Raw genomic sequence first — 13173 nt, 5'->3', positions numbered from 1 at the left:
TCAAAAAAAATTTGCAAAAGTAAACTAAAACTTAATAATATTAGGACTTATCAAATTTTATTTTAAAAGTAAATTAGTTAGCCTCAAAAGTAAATAAATAATTAGTAAAAGTAGAATGATTAAACTAGCTTAAAGTAAATATTCTAAATGATATAAGAGTCTATGCAACATCTCTTTTTCTCCTATACTTGGCTTGATACTGGTTTGCTTAATGCTATCAGAGTTTGCAAGAGGAAATAAGTTAGCCTAATTATTTTGAGCTGCTGCCTCTGGTGCTTTTTTTGTTATTTCTGGTCAACTATGCCAGAGTTGACATTTTGATTTGTTAATTGGTTTCTGGTTTTGAGAACTTGTGAATCAATTAGCTAGTTAAAGACTTAAAGTAAATAATTAGGAGATGTTGTTGCACTTAGTGATATCACATGTTATCTAATCCCAAAGTAAAGCAAAAACTGAAAAAAGTAAATAGAAATGATCCAAAAGTAAACAAAATATAGCCAAGTTCTGGTTGGTAGGTAATGTAGGTCATGTGAAGCAAGTTGATTAAGTTGACTTTGTGCTATTAGTTTCTATTTCAGTCAGGTTGCTGGCTAGTTGTTGACCTTTGTTGACTAGGGATGGTGCACAATCTTTTGTTGGTTAGCAGTGATTGCAGACCATGTATGTGGATGGCTAAACCTCTTGCCTCCTGCACGGTGCAGCAACAGATTTCTGCAGTTGTTGTTGATGCTGCTGCAAGCTTTCCTGATGTGGTTGCAGTAGCAGCTGTCGTTGTTGCTGCTGTTGCAATTGTTGTTGTAGCAGCAACTTTATGTTATTCTGTTGGTCAGTTTTTGGTCGTTCTATTCTGTTGCAATTATGCTTTATGTTATTCTGTTGTTATTTGTGTAGTTGCAGTCAGTTATTCTATTGTTACTTATAGTTGCAGTTAGTTTACATGTAGTCAGTTATTTTGTTATGCTATTCTGTTGTTACTTATAGTTGCAGTCCATTACATAAGTTTACGTTGGCCGTGCTGATCTGTTGTACTCAATTGCCTAAAGGACTGTTGGCCAGGTTAACATGGTTGGGTTACTGCTGTGAAATAAGGTTTGATGAGGTGCTAGTTCTTGTTCCGCGGTGGTCCTGTTGACCGGGCAGGGGCTATTGGTGGTTTTAGGTCTTCGGGTGGTTGTGTGCTAGGGTGGGTGTTGGCGTGTTCTTATGGTGTTAGGTGTGGTGTATGTAGCGCGAAGAACACGAGATTGTGTTGAGTATTTTGTATGGATTAATATCAATTGAGTTGAGTATTTTATTACTAGATGTACTTAAACCTATTAGCTCAAATGGTAGAGCACTATGCATTCGATTCCTACATAGGTTGTCTCTAAAGTTAAAAAAAAAAAAAAAAAAAAAAAAAAAAAAAAAAAAAGAAACTCAAAAGTAAATACAAGGAACTCCAATGTAAATAAAAGTAAATCATAATAAATTAAAAGTAAATCAAAATATTTCTAAAGTACGTGTACAATTAGTGTATATTAAACTAAAAAAGAAAATAATTATAAAGCTTTTTTCAAATGGAAAGCATAAAATATAAAAGTAAAGAAAATAAAGATATAAGTAAATGGAATTGTTCCAAATAAACTGAAACTGTTTTCCCTTTCATTCTCATCGATTTGATTCAAAGATAAAGATTAGCTCTAAAATAGGTTGACACAATTTCCCTTTTGTTCAATTCAAAAGTAAATAAAGAACTCGTAAAAGTAAATAGAACTGATTCAAAAGTAAATAAAACAACCCATGTGCTCTAGGTTGTATGCTCGAAAGTAAACTAAATCACTCTAAAAGTAACTAAATCCTTCTAAAGGTAAACATAATATAAACAAGAAAAATTTGCCAAATACAACCTAATAAAGTTCTCTATTTTCCAATTACAACCTTAAATTTCTATATTTGTCAATTACAACCTTAAACTTAAACATCCATTTTAAATTATAACCCGAAATTATTTTCCGGCAAAAATCATCGGAAGATGATTTCATAATGTTATTAAAAAAATAGTTACATATTTTCTATAAAAAAATTAAATCGATAAATAAGAATTAAAACAAAACTAAAATAAAATAATCGAAAAAATAATTTTTTTACAGATATTATGTACTTCATAATTTTTTTTAATAACGTTATGACATCATTTTCCGGTGATTTTTGCCGGAAAAAAGGTTTCGGGTTGTAATTTAAAATACATGTACAAGTTTAAGGTTGTAATTGGCAAAATTAGAAATTTGAGGTTGTAATTGGCAAATAGAGAACTTTATTAGGTTGTATTTGGCAAATTTGCCTATAAACAACTCCAAAAAGAACCAATAATATTCTGAAGTAATTCGAAAAATCTAAGAAGTAAATAATATAAACTAAAAAGTAGACAATAGTCACAATATAAACTCAAAAGTAAACAAAATAGACTCAAAAGTAAATAAAGGTAACTCAAAAGTAAACGAACCTACGTGGGATTCAAACCCGGGTCTTTCGTGCATTTGCACAATGCTCTACCAATTGAGCTAGTAGGCTAGTATTTTTAAATAGAATAAATAAAAGTAAAGCAAAACCCCAAAAAAGTAAATCAAAATAATTCAATAGTAAAGGCCCCGATTACTTGTGGAAATCAGCTCAGTAACGTTATTGATACAATTATACACACAAAATATGTAACAACAGCCAAATAAAACAGAACAGCAGCCCAAGATCTAAATCATGGCAACATACCACCCCTGACTGACCTGCAAGTCAGCAATTGTCCCTCCCTGAAAAACAAACAGCCTGCAACACAGCTTGCATCTTGCAGCCACCTGAGAAAAAGGCGAAGTAAATTATAGAACATAAATGAATTTGTTAGAATGTATAAAGTCACTTACATGTGTACATGAACACACGTAGATGATTGCAAAGAGTTGCGTAGTTTTACATAATCTTAATGCAAAAATGAAGTTTGGAAATTTGAGAATCAAAAAGAGAATAAGCCACAAAGAAACAGAAGGAAGAGGGAAATTAAGAAACAGTGAAGGCTATGGTGAGAAGTAGCAGCAGAGGGAGTGGGGGCGTCATGATCATGGGAGGACTGATATTCGGTGTATTCAAGACCTTGCCTGCTGTCACGAAACTCATTGGCAAAGAGGCCACGGGGATAGTGGTTGTAGAGATTGATGTAACTGAACATGGTAGTGGCACAATTATTGGTTTGGTCGTTCAATTCATTGGCGTAGGGGAGGGCAAAATCCTTGAAATCTTCACAGCAAATTCATTGGTCGTGGCGTGCTTCTCTCAAAAGCCTACAAGAACTTGATGTAGATCCGATTTCTACATAGGTTGTCTCTAAGAGTAAACTTTTTTTTTTAAAAAAAAACTTAAAAGAAAATAGAACAAACTAAAAAGTAAATCAAAATACCTCAAAACTAAATCATAATAACTAAAAACTAAATCAAAATAACTAAAAGGTAAATCAAAATGTTTTGTGTTGTGACAAATAATAGCCATCTAACAACAAAAAATATTTCATATTGTAAAAACAGATTAACCTAAATAGACGGAAGCAGCTTTTCCCAACCAAATTGACCTACGGATAACGGTCGAAAACACGACCAGAACACCACACTCAAGGTAAATATTCTAAGAGTCCAATTGAAGGAATAGACAATCTCAAGTGCTAAATAACTGAAAACCTCAGGTTATATTTCAACTAAACTGGCCAATGCATAACGCTCGAAAACACAATCAAACGTCACACTAGATAAAAATCTTCTAAGAGTCTAAACAATGCAACAAGCAGTCTGAACTCTTGAGAGCTAATATCTGAAAACCTTAAGTTGTATTCCAACAAATACGCAGTCATAATGCCGAACTCTAGGTAAAAATCTTCTAAGAGTCCCAACGGGATGCAACAGGCAGTCTGAGGAGCTATATCTGAAAACCTTAAGTTATATCCCAACCAATACAACAGAGAGAAACATTATTATCTTATACTACATGTATTCATTCATCTGCGGCAAAGGACACTACACAAGTGGTAGAAGCATAGTCAACACTTGCAAAATAGAAAAACACAGAAACAACAACAAGAACAATAAGCATAACAGAGCAATTAAAATAAAAGAACTACCAATTAGAATGTAAATTACTTATTAAGTATATCAGATATTCTTGTAGTTAAAAAGCTAAAATCTTAGTTCATAAATCTAGAAAAGAAAGGGAAATAACAATTCGATTTAAACACAAAATCACCGCAAAAACAACAAACAAGAACACATAATTAAATAATTCAAAAGTCAAAAGTCAAAAAAGAAAAAGAAAGCATACAAATAAATTTATATCGTAAATCGTTGTTTTGTTATTCAACCTAAAACTTATCGACGATTTGGGGTAAAAATTAATAATTTTGAAACCCTAATTTGAGATTGTTGAAGAGAAAATGTAGGAGGGAGATGAAACTTACCAAATATCTGCAAACGTCATTAATGGATTGAATTTTAAGCTGAAGCCTTGATTGGAGATGCGTGAGGACTGATGGGAGAGAAAATTTGCGAGAGAGGATTTGCAGGAGGAGAGTGAAAAAGGAAGGAAGAGCGAGAAAGAAAATATGAAAATCAGGTTGAGAGAGGATGTCATTCAAAGACACGAAATTCTATATTACCCTTAATATTTTGACTTGGTCGGTTAAGATAAAGACCGTTGGATTGATGTGATCGATGGCTGAGATTAGTTCTCATCTTAAGGGGCGGTTCTCACCAGATCTCGATTCTCTCTCTCTATCTCTCTCTCCCCCCCTCTCTCTCTCTCTCTATATATATATATATATATATATATATATATATATATATATATATATATATATATATATATTATATATATATATATATATATATACGTGTGAGTTCTTGTTTGTTTGATATTAGAAATTTAGAATATTATTTTCTGAAATTCGACTAAATGGTACATACTCATGTTTAGATAACCATGCAAAATTTAACTCAACTAAAGTTAGCAGGACAAGCCTATTGAAAGTGAGGGGAAAGTGGAAGTAGAATTAAAGGGTAAGGGTCTTGTTAGAGTTATGGTACATCTAGGGTTCTAGTATATTTAGGAAACTAGAGTTGTGTTAATTTAGGAATCTAATTTGATAAACTAAAGGGAATAATATTGATGGATGATAGTATAACTGAACTGCTTAATTATAACTTGGTTATATCAGTGGTTTATATAGGGAACTATAACATAACTCTATTAGATTTAGGACTCTATTGGATTCCTAAACTAGCACAACTCTAGTTTCCTAAATATACTAGAACCCTAGATATACCATAACTCTAACAGGTCTCCATAGTGCCCTTAGTAAAATTGATCCCACAATCAAACTTGGTTTGTATTATACTCTTGTTTTTATTTAATTTTTTGTACCGGAAAAGTACATGAAAGATAGGATAGTGTTCTTTTAAAACTATAACCTAACTTATTTAAACCAATAAAAATAAGAAAATTTTATGTCTATATAAGGATCAGTATCTTAATGTGTCTGAATTTGGTAATCTATATAAGCAATATAATCTGCAACATAATTGACTACACAATATACATAACGAGAAATATTTTCCCTCAAACCGATTCAACGAATGCTTATCAATTAACAACCAAATTGTATCATATACTTATAGGTCAATTCAATGGATTGTATCAAGTATTTCGTGCCGACTAATTGAAATGGGGTCATTTTAAGAAAGAGGTTTCGTTTTATGAGTTTGAGTAGGGCCATTTTACCAACATAAAGATGAATGTTTAAAAGAAGACTAAAAGCAAAAGAGCCTCGAAATGGATTACGCTTTAAGTAGTTATTAGGACTAATATTAAGTTTAGCATAATTACAAGTTTCAGATTAATTAATTAAATTTGAATTCTCTTTGCCTTGAAGTCAAAGATTACAAACACTGAAAGCAGTCAATAACTACATATTCAATCATTAAGCTCAGAAGCTTTTTGTCCTTTCTTAATTTCAATCACCACTTTTCCAAAAGAAACAAGTCTTAGATATCGAATCATCAAAATTAACCCAATTGATTAATCTGCCTTTTGATACTTGTACCTTTTACATTTGATTACCCCCACTTACGTAGCTTAATACTCCCTCCGTCCCTTTTTCAGTGCTCCATAAAAAAAACTTCACTTTATTAAGAAAGGAGTGTAAATATTGCACATGGGTTAACAAAGTGAACATCCCAAAAAGGAAAACGGGGTAAATAAAAAGGGACGAAGAGAGTAGATTCCAAGTAATTCAAAATCTAACAGGGTCATACCCTATTAGAAGAAAAACCACCTAATAAATACTGACTTGGGAACTTATCAACAATTGTTAGGAATTTTTTTCCCTATTAAAATGCGGATTAATTATAATCTAGTAGGCTCTGAATTACTGGAGAGCTTGGGTAAACAGAGTTACTCCCCTTATTTAATGAGTCAAAGGCATACTATCTATCAAAATTATGTTATAGGTGGAAATTTTAAGTGCAATAACAATAGTAAGCTCACCACCCTTGTTGGCCTTTTAGCTTTGTTTGCAAGTTGTTCCCAAGTTACAACTCATACTCTTCAAATGACTTGTGACACCTTTTGAAGTTAGGAATCTTAGGATGGGTTGTTCTATATAGAGCATGTCTGAATTGAAAGAAATGCATTAAAACGGTAATAAAAGTCAAACTTAAAAAAATAGAAGGTAATTGAAATTGATGATGAAGGGATGAAGTTGTGGAAAATAGCATAAATTAGTGTTGGTAAGAAAAAAAAAAGATAAAAAAAAGGGGGAATAATTACCCTCATTATAGGGGTAATAGTTACCCACCATCCTACCAGGGTGATTATTACTCTCATTTGTGGGGTAATAGCTTCCCCCTTCATCCCTCTCCTCATAACACCACCACTTGTCCACTTCTTATCATACCACACAACCCTCCTACAACCACCTCAATTCAACTTTATTTTCATTTTATTAAGGTGGCTTGACTTTTATTTCCCTCGATCTTAATCCATTCCACTCAATCCAAGCATGTCCTTATTGTATTTGTTTACTTTTCATTAGAGAATTTGAAGATATGCAAAAAATAAGGGGGGTAAACTAATTGATAGAACCCAAGTAGTATATCAACTATCCACAAGTATCACCTCCAAGACAATCAACAAAACAATACTACTCCAATATACCACAAACTAATTCACCAAATGGTAATTAGGCAAACAACCAATAATGGACTACAACAAATAATCAAATGCGGTAGAATAAAATACAATCAACACACAAGAATTATACGTGGAAAACCCCTTCAAGAGTAAAACTACTAGACTTGTGAGGAGTCCACCCTTGTCACGTTCTCTTATTATGATAAAATTGAAGGCAAAAACTCAAATCGTTCATAGAAAGGTTAGCAACCACCAACACTTCCATACATAAGAGATCTACAATTGAGAGATAAAAGATAAAAGAGTATCACCCAATTACGTAAGTTCTGACTAGCTGCACCACAGACTAACCAAAGCTCAAAACAATGATCCAACCGATCAAAACGAGGACCTCTATGTCCCAATAAGCTGACTAAAAATCAACACAATCCGACGGTTGAAACTCTGGCAAATGACAGTTTTGTGAAAGATGTCCTGAAAAATCCTTTCCCCTCTCTCTCCCCTTTCCTTATGTGTGGCTTTTGTTTCTTTTTACACACTTCTTTGCTTCTTCTTTAGTCAGCCAGAGGAAACGTAACCTTCTCAAAGAAGGTTCAACTTAACACATCCTTGGGCCATAATAATAAGTAGAGCATTGTGCTTTCAATTAAAACACAAGTAAAAGTATTAACATTACTTATGCACAGAACTGAAACTACACATTATCGAGTTTTGGGACTCGCGTAGAAAGGAGGGAGAAAATCTAGTTTTTCCATCTGCCCATAAACGGTAGGTTGGTTGTGCAAATATGCAAATCACGTAAAATAGAAATGTGGATATAATTGAAAGCAACTTCAATTTTGGTAAAATATAACAAGAAATGTATTGATTGTTGATTAGTTTTTCAACTGTCTGCCACCATCTTTTGGTCAATGTATATCTGTTTTCTGTTACAACCGAAGTACGACCAGATTGTAGATTTGTCGCAAGTATTATAGCCGGCCCAGTCAGACACATAAAAAGGTTGAGCTAATTGTTAAAGTAGGTGTAAACTAGTATAATACTCGTGCAATGCTCGATTTTTTATTTAAATACAAATTTATATAAAATTTAATAGATAATTATCATTAAAATAGAGTTTATAGATATTCTCAAATAAAAAATAATTAATGATTGATAAATTTGTTATTAGTTTATTACTCATTCGGTGTCTTACTTATTAAAACAATTTAAACAAATAAAGGTACATATATAAAATCTAATATATATATATATATATAAAGGGGAGTTTTTTCAAGAGATTTCGGAGCGTCCACGTAGGATTTCCACGTCATCGCATATAATTAAAATATTAATTTATTAAATAAATAATATTAGATAAATATATTAGAGTCTTCACGTAATTGACTACTTAATATGATAAATATAGATTCCACAAACTTCTACCCTTTTGTATATATATATACATATAAACTTCACGAAACAAAATAAAATAATTCCGGTGTGATAGGTAGTCTTCGAATTTTTTATATTACGCTAATATTTCGCTGTTTTTAGCATGTACGGAGTACTATAATTTCATTGAATTTGGCTGCTTTGTTTAATTGTTTGTTAATCAATTGATCTGTGATTATGATTAGTATGAGGATTAGTATTGATGCAGTTGCTATTTGGTATTCTCACTACAAAAAAACGCGGCACATTGTGACGCTTTTTGGGTCAAATTGCGACGGAAAATAGTGTCGCTATTTCACATAGCGACGCTCTGGTAAAGGGTCGCAATTTTCATTGCCGCTATTTACCGACGCTTTAGAGCGTCACAATTTGCAAAAATATCGATGTATTTCGCAGCCACTATTTTGGATATAAGGACTCTATAGGTAGTCGCTATTTACCGACGCTTTAGAGCGTCACAATTTGCAAAAATATCGATGTATTTTGCAGCCACTATTTAGGATATAGGAACTCTATAGGTAGTCGCAATATTTAGACTAAAAAAAGCGTAACTATTTGCACGCTTATAGACGCATTTCTCCGCCACTATCCACCATATAGCGATGCTTTTCGCACCCGAAATATATAGACTCTTATTAGAGTCCCTATCTTTACTTTCGTACGAGTTCTCCCCATTCCCTCCAAAATAAGTTAGACCCTTTGGAGCGTCACAATTTCCATCATATTATTTTTTTCATGTATATATATATCAATTAATCTAAAATCAGGAATTATCTATAAAAATTCATATTGACCATAGATAATCATAATCAAATACAAGTATTAACTTACTACGTACATTATCATAAAACAACATATATATATAACCACGTCATACTATACTTTGATTCATATATACTTAGCGATAACATAGTTAATTTAGAAAAAATGATAACAATTTATACATTAAATTAATTCGCAGAGTTTTAAAACAAAAATAACTTTCTAACTAGCATCATTTTTTCTACAAGATAGTCCAAAACTAAATAAAAACAACTTCCTGACTACGAACAAACTAATTATAGTAAACCTATCTTTATGCTAGCTTAGCTTCAAGATAACTTGTTCATCTCTTGATCTACATTTACTATTACCACTTAATCGTCAATAATCTGCAAAGAAAATTTAATATGTCAAATATATATAAAAAGCTTTATGAACATATTTTAAAATCAAGGGAAAATTAACAACAATAATACAAACTACTAGTGGTATTCTCAAAATAATCATAACTGATAATTATTCAAAATATATAATACCAATTATTAATTGCCCCTTCCCAAAATAGTCCCCCTTTACCTATAACCTTTCAATGCGGTAACTTTAAAATAAAATTTAAGTCAACAAATTAAAGTATCCTTTTAGATGGGTATTCAAGATGAACTGGAAAAAAAAAAACCCAGACAAAATCCAAACCTAGGCAGAACTGATCTGATCAGAAATAATAAGAATTGATCTGATCTGAACTTTCTTGTAAGAAAAGACAATGTTTTGCACTATGGAAGGTGTGAATGATGGTTTAGATTTGGTTACGTAGGGGTTTTAGGGGTTTTTCTATGTCAGGTTCCAAATTGTTTGGTTTTACTACAATGTTAGAACTAATGGATTGGAATTATGCAATATTTTTTTGTAGATCTTATTGATCTTATTCTAAAATGAAATTATCATTAGTTGTGTTAAAATAATTTATACGACAATTCACTTTCACAGGGGGATTAGTTGCTTTGGTTTCTTACTTTCTAAAAGTCAGTGCAAAGCTTATACTACTATTTCTATTCAATTTTGTTAAGTTACTTCATAGAAGCCTACACCAGTAACACAGACAACTATATCCCACCTAATTACAGATTTTCTAGAATGGAATTAGAATGGGTTATAAGCAGATTAGCACCCTTCACACAGGCCCACAGCTATAAAGATTGTCAACAACAGAAGTATATCCTGCCTGCTGGTTAGTGAATCCCTGGTTTCATTAACTAGATGAAGATGTTAAATAGAAATGGGTAGATGTTGTCATCTTGACACTAAATGATGAACCTTTGGAACTGGGGGGAAGAGAAGCTGGATCATTAACTAGGTGAACTCAAGGAAAAATTATCCACGAGAATGGAAATATGACTAGTTATTAGTAGCATTACCTGGGGTTACTAGCTCAACAGAACCGGCAAGTTATTTTTTGATAAATGACTGCTGCAAGTTGAGAAAATGTGGCTTAATTCAAAACTGCAAGTTCATTCATTACATTCAATTAATGGGAATGTAATCAGTCATTCTCAGGCGAGATTCTAATAATCTAAAGAAGTAAAGAGTGTGCAAGCAGATAATGACTAGCAAGTTTACAGCGAAAAATATAGCATCAAGTTAGAAACATAAGGCCAGGAACACGATACTGAACTGCTGGATTTATATAAGCTCTTGAACTAACATTTTTTTTTTAATCTTTGTCTTCCTGGTTTTATTTCTGTCATTTTGAATCTCTAGATATTATGACCAGAAACATCTGATTATTATCAATTTTTTCTTCTGGAATTGTATGTCATTTGATGTGTATTTTGTGTCAACTTTTTTGAAGCTTACAGAGAAAGAAATCAGCAAATCAGTAATGTCACCGGCTGGCTCATACTTCTGTATAGTGACTTGTGTCTGAGAGGAAAATTCAGACTATTTGCAACCTAATAGCAGCTTCTTTGATTTTGGTGTTATGGTTGGTATTTGTGTGTAAATATGCATATTTTTAGAAAATTCAGATTGTTTACAAGTTGAAATTCTATTTTATTGTGACTGGAATACTGGTTAGTACTTAGTAGTTTGTGTATTTGAAGTATAACTTTTTTCATTCTGGAATTTTGTTTAAATTGAATATCACTATGTGTGCATTTGGTGTTTTGGTAGTATTGAAAGCTGCTGATTTTATTTAATTTGTGGATTAAATAAAACCAGCAGCTCATTTTTTTTAGAATATCCAAAGTCATTTGCGTCGCAGATTAGCTAAAACTGCGACGGAAATGACTTTTTTTTAAACATGTTGAAATATCATTTGCGTCGCAGATTAGCTAAAACTGCGACGCAAATGACTTTTTTTTAACATACTGAAAAGTCATTTGTGTCGCACTTTAGCTAATCTGCGACGCAAATGACTTTTCAGCATATTTTAAAAAAAGTCATTTGCGTCGCAGTTTTAGCTAATTTGCGACGCAAATGACTTTTCAGCATGTTAAAAAAAGGTCATTTGCGTCGCAGGTTAGCTAATCTGCGACGTAAATGACTCTTATTTACATCGCCCAAAAGTGCGACGCAAATGACTTTTTTCATTTGCGTCGCAGCCAGTTGCGTCGCACCAATGGGCTTAAATGACCGACGCAAATGACTGTTTTTCCACTAGTGGACACAATTGGAGGGAGTTCGAAGATCATTTTATCTCAACAAGATAGCATTAACTAAACGAGGCTTTAATGAGGCATAGTTTAACATTGCTCTGGACTTACAAATAAGGATCAAGCTAAAACTTTTATGATATGAAAAGCGAGTGAATGTATCCATCATAAGACTAGAAAACACCTATAATGTCCCTGCAGTGGCAAATCCCCTTCTTTCATAATTTTTTAGTGAAATAAAGAATCCCTTTCAAAGAGGTTTATCTTGTTTTCGGGCCTTTGGATAAGAGGATATTACCTAACCAAGAGCTCATTCTTCCAGCAACACAAGAAAAGACAAGCAGTACGAGCGGGCAGCGAATTCGCACAGATACATATCTGGACCAACCTCTAAAGATGCTCTGACAAGAGGCCCCCGTCCAGCTCCAACGATCATCAAGACCTGCATCCAATAGAACCATGCACCATCAGCATCAGGAGTTAGCAGTTAGCACTTAGCAGCACCAGAAGTTAGCAGTTAGCGGCAATTAATGCAGTAGCATTAGCATCAACAGAAGTTAGCAGTTAGCACTTAGCAGCACCAGCAGTTAATGTAGTAGCAGTAAGCAATTTAGACACGAGGCAACAACAATTTAAGGGGAAACAAAAACAATTACAACTAAAGACTCTCGGAGTAATTTGTTTTAGGTCAAGCAGAATTTAGAGCTTACACTTAGACAGATATGTGCAAGACGAGGATGAGAAAAGTTCTTAAACCCCAAAAGATAATCATATAAAAGGCCACTGCACATCACATGAACATGTAACTTATTAGCAGCAGTTAGCAGTTAGCAGAAACAACAGTTAGCTAGCAGAATGGGTTCGACCTTTCAACCAAAACTGAAGATCACCCTAATAAGCAGAATGGGTTAGACCTAATTCAAAATGATCAGAACTTATTGAATTTTTATATAAACTACTAGACAATAGACTTAGATATACTAGGATTCAGAATAGACTACTATAAAAGTGTTATAGAATATTAATTTATTCAAATAAGTGGGTCTGTTGATTTCATACTTGCTCAACCACATGGGGGAAGGGAAAATCATGTTACCTTAAAACAAATCATCTATTAGGATAAGAACAG

The 13173-nt window shown here is 32.8% G+C and overlaps 2 long non-coding RNA genes across 2 annotated transcripts; both read right to left on the bottom strand.

The window, feature by feature from the left end:
* Positions 1 to 2362: 2362 nt before the first annotated feature.
* LOC130460945 (uncharacterized) lies at positions 2363 to 4766 on the bottom strand. The gene is made up of 2 exons (XR_008921180.1): positions 4469 to 4766; positions 2363 to 2828 (listed from the first exon to the last, which is right to left on the bottom strand). It is a non-coding gene; the product is annotated as an uncharacterized lncRNA (long non-coding RNA).
* A 4724-nt stretch (positions 4767 to 9490) lies between these two features.
* LOC130461539 (uncharacterized) lies at positions 9491 to 12469 on the bottom strand. The gene is made up of 3 exons (XR_008921759.1): positions 12343 to 12469; positions 10809 to 10860; positions 9491 to 9782 (listed from the first exon to the last, which is right to left on the bottom strand). It is a non-coding gene; the product is annotated as an uncharacterized lncRNA (long non-coding RNA).
* Between the last annotated feature and the right edge of the window lie 704 nt (positions 12470 to 13173).

Source organism: Spinacia oleracea, chromosome 5 (assembly GCF_020520425.1).
Source record: "Spinacia oleracea cultivar Varoflay chromosome 5, BTI_SOV_V1, whole genome shotgun sequence".
In the NCBI taxonomy this organism is placed as follows: Eukaryota; Viridiplantae; Streptophyta; class Magnoliopsida; order Caryophyllales; family Amaranthaceae; genus Spinacia; species Spinacia oleracea.
Note: the sequence above shows the minus strand (reverse complement) of the source record. Positions and strands in the feature narration are given on the sequence as shown.